The 13,213-nt window shown below is 36.5% G+C and overlaps 1 long non-coding RNA gene across 1 annotated transcript in view; it reads left to right on the forward strand.

Annotated features, from left to right (window-relative positions):
• Positions 1 to 12,390, forward strand: part of LOC133657054 (uncharacterized) — a 130,014-nt gene extending 117,624 nt beyond the window's left edge. Inside the window, exons 3-4 of the long non-coding RNA XR_009827218.1 lie at positions 4,900 to 4,914; positions 12,153 to 12,390. This is a non-coding gene — a long non-coding RNA (uncharacterized LOC133657054). The remainder of the gene's footprint in view (positions 1 to 4,899; positions 4,915 to 12,152) is intronic.
• Positions 12,391 to 13,213: the final 823 nt, after the last annotated feature.

The following is a 13,213-nucleotide window of genomic DNA, read 5'->3' on the forward strand; positions in this document are numbered from 1 at the left end:
TTAATATGTCGAAAGATTGTACGCCTCCTCCTTTATTTGGACTTTCCCTGACCACATGGCAACAGCCCTTTCTAAGGGACGAGGGTCGTAAACAGTTCACAGAGAAGGTCGTAAAATAGTACAAAGAAGCGGTGCCTGGAGGGGAGTCTGGTCCTGCTTCCTCTTGGCTTTTGTAGTTCTTGGGTGAGGACAATATCTTTCTGTTGATTACAATTAGGGCTGCAACTAACGATTAATTTGATAATCGATTAATCTGTCGAAAGATTGTACGCCTCCTCCTTTATTTGGACTTTCCCTGACCACATGGCAACAGCCTTTTCTAAGGGACGAGGGTCGTAAACAGTTCACAGAGAAGGTCGTAAAACAGTACAAAGAAGCGGTGCCTGGAGGGGAGTCTGGTCCTGCTTCCTCTTGGCTTTTGTAGTTCTTGGGTGAGGACAATATCTTTCTGTTGATTACAATTAGGGCTGCAACTAACGATTAATTTGATAATCGATTAATATGTCGAAAGATTGTACGCCTCCTCCTTTATTTGGACTTTCCCTGACCACATGGCAACAGCCCTTTCTAAGGGACGAGGGTCGTAAACAGTTCACAGAGAAGGTCGTAAAATAGTACAAAGAAGCGGTGCCTGGAGGGGAGTCTGGTCCTGCTTCCTCTTGGCTTTTGTAGTTCTTGGGTGAGGACAATATCTTTCTGTTGATTACAATTAGGGCTGCAACTAACGATTAATTTGATAATCGATTAATCTGTCGAAAGATTGTACGCCTCCTCCTTTATTTGGACTTTCCCTGACCACATGGCAACAGCCTTTTCTAAGGGACGAGGGTCGTAAACAGTTCACAGAGAAGGTCGTAAAACAGTACAAAGAAGCGGTGCCTGGAGGGGAGTCTGGTCCTGCTTCCTCTTGGCTTTTGTAGTTCTTGGGTGAGGACAATATCTTTCTGTTGATTACAATTAGGGCTGCAACTAACGATTAATTTGATAATCGATTAATATGTCGAAAGATTGTACGCCTCCTCCTTTATTTGGACTTTCCCTGACCACATGGCAACAGCCCTTTCTAAGGGACGAGGGTCGTAAACAGTTCACAGAGAAGGTCGTAAAACAGTACAAAGAAGCGGTGCCTGGAGGGGAGTCTGGTCCTGCTTCCTCTTGGCTTTTGTAGTTCTTGGGTGAAGACAATATCTTTCTGTTGATTACAATTAGGGCTGCAACTAACGATTAATTTGATAATCGATTAATCTGTCGAAAGATTGTACGCCTCCTCCTTTATTTGGACTTTCCCTGACCACATGGCAGCAGCCGTTTCTAAGGGACGAGGGTCGTAAACAGTTCACAGAGAAGGTCGTAAAACAGTACAAAGAAGCGGTGCCTGGAGGGGAGTCTGGTCCTGCTTCCTCTTGGCTTTTGTAGTTCTTGGGTGAAGACAATATCTTTCTGTTGATTACAATTAGGGCGGCAACTAACGATTAATTTGATAATCGATTAATCTGTCGATTATTACTTCGATTAATCAATTAATAATCGGATAAAAGAGACAAACTACATTTCTATCCTTTCCAGTATTTTATTGGAAAAAAACAGCATACTGTCACCATGTTCTTTCAACTTGCCAAATAAAACAAGGACAATGTTACAAAAATGCACACCTTTGACACCCCTGCTATAGATAATAAAACGTTAAATCTGATAAATGTATCGATAAAAAGCAGAGCCTGACGACGCACGCGCGTTTATCACAACTCTCTCCCCCTCCCTCACGGATGCTGCTGCACGCACATTTTGTTTTGTTTTTAACCCCTTCCTAACCCTGAACGTACATTGAAAATACACGCAACCCTAATTCAAAATGCCGGAGGCATTTAAGAAACACCGCCCGGACAGCCCCGCAAAAGAGGACAAGTCCGGTGAAAAGAGGACGTATGGTCAGTCTATGCTAGCCCGTTAGCTGCTAGCATGCTAGCAGCGATCGGTTTCACGTCCGGTGAAACCGATCGCTGATAGTCCTCTCTTGCTAGCAGCTAACGGGCTAGGATAGACTGACCATACGTCCTCTTTTCACCGGACTTGTCCTCTTTTGCGGGGCTGTCCGGGCGGAGTTTCTGACGCTACTTAATATGTCCGTGTGGAAACTCGTTCGGTACACTTCCGCACCGAAACAAAACCCCCGTACCGAAACGGTTCGATACAAATACACGTACCGTTACACCATACTTGCCAACCTTGAGACCTCCGATACCGGGAGGTGGGAGGTGGGGGGTGGGGGACGTGGACGGGGGCGGGGCGGGGGCGTGGTTAAGGGCGTGGTTAATAGGGGAGTATATTTACAGCTAGAATTCACCAACTCAAGTATTTCATATATATACATACAGTTTGTCGGGAGAACATTTCTTCCGGGAGGTGGCTGAATACCGGGAGTCTCCCGCTAAAAACGGGAGGGTTGGCAAGTATGCGTTACACCCCTATTATTTTGATTATTGTTTCTCAGCTGTTTGTAAATGTTGCAGTTTATAAATAAAGGTTAAAAAAATAAAAACGTAGCCTCTGCGCATGCGCATAGCATATATCCAACGAATCGATGACTGAATTAATCGCCAACTATTTTTAAAATCGATTTTAATCGATTTAATCGATTAGTTGATTAAAATACATGAAAGAAACAGAACACCTTCATGTTGCTCCCCCCCTACACGTGGAGTTTTACAAGCCTTCTTCTTGGTAGGTTCAAAGACATGGACTGGATTTGTGGCACAGGCGGCATCCTATGACAGTTCCACGCTGGAAATCACTGAGAGCGGCCCATTCTTTCACACAGGGGCGTTACTAGCTTTTAAGGACAGGGGGGGGGGGGGGCTTAGCCCCCAGGAGATGCACAGGATGCGAGCGAACGTAGCGCACGAGCACAAAACTTCACAAACGGCTAACAAAGACTTAGAAATGATTCATTGTTATTATTATTATTTCAGTGGGTTTAGTTTCAATGTGTGTTCAGTACAACAACCAACATTTGTTTGCACAGTTACATTTTGTTTACAGCATCAACAAGAAACAATGACTTGCATGATCCTTCAAGATACACTGAAACACAATGAAAGTCATGGCATTAGCCTCTATGCTATTACTTCACAACATAGAGGCTAATGCCACCACTTTAGCTCACAATACAATTATTGTTTGTTCCCAAATATTTTGAAGTTGCACAGATTACATTTTGGGCACATATGTGACTAAAATTGTTGTAAATTCAAGCCCTGGAAATATTACTTAATTATTTGAAATAAAGTAATATCTGGATCGGGATAATTTGGCTTGTATATAATATATGTATGTATATATATATATATATATATATATATATATATATATATATATATATATATATATATATATATATATATATATATATATATATATATATATATATATATATATATATATATATATATATATATATATTATGGCAAGCCTTTAAGGAAATTAAATATATATGGAAGTATGAATAGAAATGAAACTTTTATATATACTGTAAATAAGAAAGACTTAGTCTGCTGATCTGAAAAAGAGCCAAAGTTTTCAAAGAGCTGAGGGACCATCTTCAAAGTGCAATGCTGAAACAAATAATGCAAACAATAAAATGTAACTTCCAGGGCTTGAGATTAACATAGTCCTGTCGTCCCGGGGACGTAAAAAAAATGCACGGGATGATGGCTTTTAATAATTTTTTTTCTTTTTCTTTTTATGTATTTATTCATTTTACATTTTATATTAAATGTCTTGATTTTTCCTCCCTCTGAAAATCCTATGAAATGTTTAACAAGCCATCCTATTAAAGATTAAGATTAAAGTACCAATGATTGTCACACACACACTAGATGTGGTGAAATGTGTCCTCTACATTTGACCCATCCCCTTGGGGAGCAGTGGGCAGCAGCGGCGCCGCGCCCGGGAATCATTTTGGTGATTTAACCCCCATCTCCAACCCTTGATGCTGAGTGCCAAGCAGGGAGGTAATGGGTCCCATTTTTATAGTCTTTGGTATGACTCGGCTGGGATTTGAACTCCAACCTACCGATCTCAGGGCGGACACTCGAATAATAATACAACAGCTATTAATGTAACAATACAATAAAACAAATATATTTAATAATGTTGTTTTCATTATTTTAACAATAGGCTAATGTATCTTACTTTATACAGATTCTACAAGAAACACACAACTTAAAAACTAAATGATTTACAATTGCAGACACAAGGTTCTTGTTCTGCAGTGCTGTGTGCTAATGTGCTTCGTACACCTGCAGGACCGCAAGCAAGGTCGCAGAGAAAATGCGGACTGGATTTTGAGTGGTGTGGGCATTTTCTATATGAACAAGTCTATATGAACTAAAGAGGTTCTCTACCTTACACTATGAAGTGAGGGGAAACTGAGTGATTAATGACAGGTTATATGATTATTTATTTAAACTCATATTCGGGCCACTTTATAATGAATATGTCGGCATGTATTTGTAAAAAAAAAAAAAAAAAATATATATATATATATATATATATATATATATATATATATATATATATATATATATATATATATATATATATTTTTTTTTTTAACACCAAATTATTTAGGGGGGCTTAAGAACATTTTATGGGGGCTTGAGCCCCCCTAAAATAGGCCTAACAACGCCAATGCTTTCACAAATCGATTTTATACACCTGTTATTGGGACACCTGGTTCTGATCATTCGGCTGGGTGGCCGAATACTTTTGGCAACATAGTGTATCTGCTCATCTTTTACGATGTTGTTGTTTTTTTTTGTGGTTTTATTCCTCCGAGCTGTTTCTCAACTGCTTTTCTTCCATGCTTCTGCTTCTCTCTGATGCCACTAACCTCTCCAGACTGGCAATATGAGGGTAAGAGGGTTCTGCTGTCTGTTTATTTCTTCATTTCTGTTGTTGTTGTTTTATTAAAGTGTTTTATGCCCCACCCACAAATGTTACAAGACCGCCTATCCCCCCCTGCACCAGCTGCATAGAAACCTCCCTTCCATCTGCTGCTGTCTGCCATCACCTGTGTTCCGTGAGCTTGCACCACTTAGCTGCTGTGACCGCCATCTGTGAAGCTGCTTTTGTTTGTCCCTGTGAGGTCGCCGCCCTGCTTGTAGCTGTCAATTCATGCTGTATAGTAAATATTTTATTTTAAAAAGTGGCTGTCAGACGCTGTTTCTACACCCATGTCACGACAGCTAAGTACACGCCTGTCCGTCTTTAGCCCCGTCAGATGTACAGTTAAACCTATATCCGGACATCCCTGTTAAAAATACTGTAATGTACCGCATTTTTCGGACTATAAGGCGCACTTAAAATCCTTAATTTTCTCAAAAATCGACAGTGCACCTCATATTCAGGTGCAGCTAATATACTTATTAATTCTGGTTGTGCTTACAGACTTTGAAGACATTTTGTTTTGGGCATTATGTAATGATCAGTAGATGGCAATCACACATAAGAGATGCGTGTAGACTGCGAGATGATGAAGATCAAATGTTCCATTGAGAAAATCTGTCAAAATGTTTTAGTACGACTTTGGTAAGCTATGAAGCCGCACCGCTTGGATTGTCAACATACAAGTATTATTATTAAAGTACCAATGATTGTCACACACACATTGGGTGTGGTGAATTTTTTTTTTTTGGGAGGTGAGGGGAGCAGTGAGCAGCAGCTGTGGCCGCGCCCGGGAATCATTTTTGGTGATATAACCCCCAATTCCAACCCTTGATGCTGAGTGCCAAGCAGGTAGGTAATGGGTCCCATTTGATATAGTCTTTGGTATGACTCGGCCGGGGTTTGAACTCACGACCTACCGATCTCAGGGCGGACACTCTAACCACTAGGCCACTGACTAGGTGTGTGTACAATGGCAACATGGCACCCGTTAGCAGACGTTTTGTTTTGCAATATTATGCAAAACCAACGTTTCTTGCCTTCTAGTTCCTGCTGATCTGTAATTGGGATCTGCATACGTCCTCAAAATTTGCGCGCGTCCGTCATTGACCCCCGTAGTCGATAACCTTCTTCTTTTTCTCTATCTTCTCGTCATGGGGCATTCAGCTGTTGCCATTTGTAATCTAAAGTAGCGTAAAGTTCTAACTTATATCTGTTATTAGACTCGCCATGAAAGCGCTAAAACATACCGGTGTAGTGAGTATACATTATTCACCCAAGGAACTTCAGTTATCAAAGAGTTCCCCCAAAAATGCGACTTATATATGTTTTTTTCCTTCTTTATTATGCATTTTCGGCCGGTGCGACTTATACTCCGGAGCGACTTATACTCCGAAAAATACGGTACTTTATATTACAAATGGCAACAGCGAAAGATGAATGTTACATAACAAGAAGGTAGCTTATCGACTATGTTGTCGTCACAGACTACAAAGGCGGACTCGCACAAATTTTCCGGACTTACGCAGATCCCAAATACACATCAGCAGGTACTAGGAGGCAAGAAAAGTTGCTTTTGCATAACATTGCGAAACAAAACGCCAGATAATGTCTTACCTTATACACACACCATAATAATACTCCTATGTTGATGCACATGGCTCCATAGCTTACCAAAGTCGTACTAAAACATTTTGATATCGCCGTGTGTAATGTTCTATATTTTTAATGGACCATGTAAAATGTTGGTGTTTTTTACTTGAGTCATACTGCAGTCTACACGTATCTCTTATGTGTGACTGCCATCTACTGGTCACACTTATCATTTCACCATGTACCAAATAAAATAGCTTCGAGGTCGGTAAACACAACCGAAATTATTCCGTACATTAGGCGCACCAGGTTATAAGGCGCACTCTCGAGTTTTGAGAAAATGAAAGCATTTCAAGCGCGCATTATAGTCCGAAAAATACGGTAAATATTCATGTTAAAATTATTTTGGTATTAGTGGCTTGTCGATGGCTGCAGGCCCATATATTGTGGCCCTCTACTTTTAATTTCTTAGTTTATTGTAACTGCAGCCTGCACACTCTGGGCAGGTAATAGTTCAATATATTCTAGCAATCTTGAATCTCACCAACCTTTTTGAAACCAAGGGCTACTTCTTGGGTACTGATTAATGCGAAGGGCTACCAGTTTGATACACACTTAAATAAATTGCCAGAAATAGCCAATTTGCTCAATTTACCTTTAACTCTATGTTATTATTAATAATTAATGATATTTACACTTAATTGAACGGTTTAAAAGAGAAGATAAAACACGAAAAAAATGACAATTAAATTTTGAAACATAGTTTATCTTCAATTTTGACTCTTTAAAATTCAAAATTCAACCGAAAAAAAGAAGAGAAAAACTAGCTAATTGGAATCTTTTTGAAAAAATTAAAAAAATAATTTATGGAACATCATTAGTATTTTTTCCTGATTAAGATTAATTTTAGAATTTTGATGACATGTTTTAAATAGGTTAAAATCCAGTCTGCACTTTGTTAGAATATATAACAAATTGGACCAAGCTATATTTCTAACAAAGACAAATCATTATTTCTTCTAGATTTTCCAGAATTTTTTTTAAAAGAAATTCAAAAGACTTTTAAATAAGATTTACATTTGATTCTACAGATTTTCTAGATTTGCCGGAATATTTTTTTTTAAATTTTAATCAAAATAAGTTTGAAGAAATATTTCACAAATATTCTTTGTCGAAAAAACAGAAGATAAAATGAAGAATTCAATAAAAATTGATTTATTATTCTTTACAATAAAAACTATTAATTTACTTGAACATTGATTTAAATTGTCAGGAAAGAAGAGGAAGGAATTTAAAAGGTAAAAAGGTATATGTGTTTAAAAATCCTAAAAATAATTTTTAATTTTAATTTTTTTTTCTCTAAAATTGTCTTTCTGAAAGTTATAAGTTAAACAAGTGAAGACCAAGTCTTTCAAATATTTTCTTGGATTTTCAAATTCTATTTGAGTTTTGTCTCTCTTAGAATTAAAAATGTCGGGCAAAGCGAGACCAGCTTGCTAGTAAATAAATACAATTTAAAAAATAGAGGCAGCTCACTGGTAAGTGCTGCTATTTGAGCTATTTTTAGAACAGGCCTGCGGGCTACTCATCTGGTCCTTACGGGCGACCTGGTGCCCGCGGGCACCGCGTTGGTGACCCCTGCACTAGATACTATCAACAATAACTATGCAGACGCAAAACAATAAAGCACACTGGGCAACACAAAGAGCAACTTCTGTTTAGCAAGCGTAAGTAATTCTAACCATCTCCAGTTTGAAAATATACATTTTTTACATTCCATTTTAAATTCATGACTTAAGGCCTACCATATAGCTCGGGGTCACGGAAGCTGCTGCTAGAAGCAGTTAACAAATCGAGTCACGTGGTTCGGACGTGATTCTGAAGTGAATACTTGGAGCTCTACCTCCAGCGGCTTCCATTTAAATTTCATGAATGTGTGACATGTTTGAGGAGCATGGGAATCGTGCGTGAAAGCTATGGGATTTATTAAAATGCATATACTGTAATCCTAATCATCCTAAAATAAATGGTGTCCCTACATTGCGGAATACACCTACCATTGGAGTGTCCTCTATTACCACGCAACATTGTATAGGAATCATATACAACTCAGATACATAAGGGCATTCAAAATGTGTCACAAAATTAAATGACTACTACTAAATAATATTAATATTACTATTAGTGATAGTATTATTATTATTAACAATAATAGTAAGAGTGCCGTATTTTTCGGACGATAAGGCAAACTTAAAATGCGCCTAATGTACGGAATAATTCTGGTTGTGCTTACCGTCCTCGAAGCAATTTTATTTGGTACATGGTGTAATGATAAGTGTGACCAGTAGATGGCAGTCACACATACGAGATACGTGTAGACTGCAATATGGCGACAGTAAACAACACCAAAACTTTGAATGTTCCATTGAAAATAAAGAACATTACACACGGCACTCAAACATCTGACAAAATTAGGGATGTCCGATAATGGCTTTTTGCCGATATCCGATATGCCGATATTGTCCAACTCTTTAATTACCGATACCGATATCAACCGATACCGATATCAACCGATATATACAGTCGTGGAATTAACACATTATTATGCCTAATTTGGACAACCAGGTATGGTGAAGATAAGGTACTTTTTAAAAAAATGAATCAAATAAAATAAGATGAATAAATTAAAAACATTTTCTTGAATAAAAAAGAAAGTAAAACAATATAAAAACACTTACATAGAAACTAGTAATTAATGAATATGTGTCAAATTAACTGTTAAAGGTTAGTATTATTAGTGGACCAGCAGCACGCACAATCATGTGTGCTTACGGACTGTATCCCTTGCAGACTGTATTGATATATATTGATATATAATGTAGGAAGCAGAATATTAATAACAGAAAGAAACAACCCTTTTGTGTGAATGAGTGTGAATGGGGGAGGGAGTTTTTTTGGGTTGGTGCACTAATTGTAATTGTATCTTGTGTTTTTTATGTGGATTTAATAAAAAAAAAAAAAAAGAAAAAACGATACTGATAATTAAAAAAAACGATACCGATAATTTCCGATATTACATTTTAACGCATTTATCGGCCGATAATATCGGCAGACCGATATTATCGGACATCTCTAGTCAAAATATTTTTAGTACGATTTTGAAGCCACACCGCTTGATGGCTAGTCGGCCCATTGCGGCTACCGTAGTCAGAGATACAAGTATTATTATGGTGTGTGTATAAGGACCGCAAAATGGCACCCATTAGGAGACATATTATCTGGCGTTTTGTTTCACAATATTATGCAAAGGCAACTTTTCTTACCTTCTGGCACCTGCTGATCTGTATTTGGGATCTGCATAAGTTTCGAAAATGTGCGTGGTTCCGCCACTGTAGTCGATAAGCTTCTTCTTGTTCTCTATTTTCCTGTTATAGGACATTCATTATCCCCTGTTGCCATTTCTAATATAAAGTAGTGTAAAGATCTTACTTATATCTGTCAGTAAACTCGCCATGAAAGCACTAAAACATACCGGTGTAGTGAGTTTACATTATTCACCTGAGGAACTTTGGGTTTTTTCACGGGACACATTTCCGGGCGTTGTTGTTGCACTAGCGAGCCACGGATGAGGAGATGCTGCTCCGTTATTGATTGAAGTAAAGTCTGAATGTCATTAAAAAAAAGTTAGCTGATCTATGCAACATTTTGACCAAAGAACCACCATTACCAGTGTTTCCCACACATTCATTTATTTGTTGCGGCCCGCCACGAAAGAATTATGTCCGCCACAAATAAAAAATAAATAAAAAAATAAAAAAATAAAAAATATATTTATTTATTTATTTTTAATTTTTTGTCCTGTCCAGCTTCTCAGGCAAATCATATAGTATATGTAGATGCCCATATAGGCTGTTCAGATTTACTTTACAAAAGAGAAGTGTAGGATACTTCTCTTGTTGCCTTATTTGTATTTGACCACTACTTTTTTCTGTTTATTTGTTACTGACTGTGGCAGGACACCTCTGCCTCTGTTTCACTTTATGTTGCTGGTAAATAATATGGTTGTAGTAGTAGGCTAAAGTTAAATTATTTAGTATGCACTAATTAAAGGGGCAGAGCTTTAAGAGACATTTTAGCTTTTATATTTTATAAGATATATTTTTTGTAAGAACCACAATTAATAAATATATTTCAGTGAATAACTTATTGTTCAAATCTGTATATAAATATGTACATAAAGTGTTGTAATTATATTGTAAAATGGATGGATGGATGGACGTTTAAAACAAAACTGTTATTATTAATTAGTAAGTATACATTTTTTAAGCCTTTTTAGAGAAAATCATATCATTGTAGTAAATTATGCAAATTACTCGATGATGTCATGGTGACCACGCCCATAGCCACGCCCCCACCGCCACAGGTATCTTGGCAGTTTATGGGAAACACTGATTACATGTTATGTAGACCACAAGGAAGTCTTTTATATTTAGAAAAAAAATCATAACATGACCCCTTTGTTGTAACTTATGGGTTATATAGTTCATGTGTAATGATCATTCCTAATTTGCATGTTTGATTTAATTGCTGATAAATTGATCTATTAATATTTACAGCTAAAAAGAGTTAAAAGGGAATTGATTTGAATTATACATGTATTTGATATTGATTATTTGAGAAACACTGACATTGAATTGAGTTGTTTCTACTCAATGGCCTAACAAATGGTAAACTAAAAGACTGCATGTTCCACAATGCATTGCGGCAAACCGGATGTTAGAAAGACCGGGAGCAGGTGCATTGTGGTTGTTGAGATGAGAATTACGAGCCTACGGGTGATGAATGAATGACAGATAACAGCATATAAGGATCGTTTTGTACCGTTTGTATCCCCATTTTTTTTCTTATATAAAGTTCAACTTTATTACACATTTCGACGTCCTGTCCAATACTTTGACCGTAGTTAATCTACACCCTTTATTACGCCTTTTGTATGAAAACAGACCTGAATAGACCCGCTCATCGGCAGTGCGACTTATAATCCGGTGCGCCCTATGGTCCAGAAAATACGGTAAATACAATAACAATTGTATCAATATTGGAATTTTTATTAATAGTATTAATAGTGAAAACAAGGCCAGAAATGCTAAAATAACCGTACTAAATGTATCATGTAATACAAAATCAATCAATTATACGTATCTCTTATGTGTGACTGCCATCTACACTTATCATTACACCGTGTACCAAATAAAAAAGCTTCGAGGTCGGTAAGCACAACCAAAATGATTCCGTACATTAGGGAATGGGTTATAAGGCGCGCTGTCGGGTTTTGAGAAAATGAAAGGATTTTAAGCGCGCCTTATAGTCCGAAAAATACTGAAATATTCATGTTAAAATTATTTTGGTTTTAGAGCAGGGGTCTTAAATCATATATAAATAAACCAAAACTTTATTTAAATATCCCTATATTACAAGTGCCTCAAAGGTCTGAAATTATTTTTAAAAAATAGAATAGTTAAACAATTCAATTTAATTTTTAATTATTGTTTTTGTAACTCTTTTTTTTCTCCTCTTTTTATAAATGACATTTTTCTTTTTCTCTCCGTTTCCAGAGTGCAAGTTGTCCCGGCCCGGCCCCCCAGCGACTATAGTGACCATCGACGAGGAAAGCCCCAACGGTACGTCACGACCTTAACCTGACCTTGACTTGCTTTTCCTAGGCTGCTTTTCCTGTGTCTTTTTTTTGTTTTTGTTTTTTTGTTTTTTGGCTAAGGACGAATACCTTAGGTCAGGGGTCACCAACCTTTTTGAAAGCAAGAGCTACTTCTTGGGTAGTGATTAATGCGAAGGGCTACCAGTTTGATACACACTTCAATAAATTGCCAGAAATAGCCAATTTGCTCAATTTACCTTTAACTCTATGTTATTATTAATAATTAATGATATTTACACTTAATTGAACGGTTTAAAAGAGGAGAAAACACGAAAAAAATGACAATTAAATTTTGAAACATAGTTTATCTTCAATTTCGAATCTTTAAAATTCTAAATTCAACCGAAAAAAAGAAGACAAAAACTTAAAAAAATTATTTATGGAACATCATTAGTAATTTTTCCTGATTAAGATTAATTTTAGACTTTTGATGACATGTTTTAAATAGGTTAAAATCCAATCTACACTTTGTTAGAATATATAACAAATTGGACCAAGCTATATTTCTAACAAAGACAAATCATTATTTCTTCTAGATTTTCCAGAACAAAAATTTTAAAAGAAATTCAAAAGACTTTGAAATAAGATTTAAATTTGATTCTACAGATTTTCTAGATTTGCCAGAATATTTTTTTTTAATTTTAATCATAATAAGTTTGAAGAAATATTTCACAAATATTCTTCGTCGAAAAAAACAGAAGCTAAAATGAATTTATTTATTATTCTTTACAATAAAATTAAAAAAAACATTTACTTGAACATTGATTTACAGTGTCAGGAAAGAAGAGGAAGGAATTTAAAAGGTAAAAAGGTATATGTGTTTAAAAATCCTAAAACCATTTTTAAGGTTGTATTTTTTCTCTAAATTTGTCTTTCTGAAAGTTATAAGAAGCAAAGTAAAAAAATTAATGAATTTTTTTAAACAAGTGAAGACCAAGTCTTTAAAATATTTTCTTGGAT

Source organism: Entelurus aequoreus, linkage group LG09, assembly GCF_033978785.1.
Source record: "Entelurus aequoreus isolate RoL-2023_Sb linkage group LG09, RoL_Eaeq_v1.1, whole genome shotgun sequence".
Lineage (NCBI taxonomy): Eukaryota > Metazoa > Chordata > Actinopteri > Syngnathiformes > Syngnathidae > Entelurus > Entelurus aequoreus.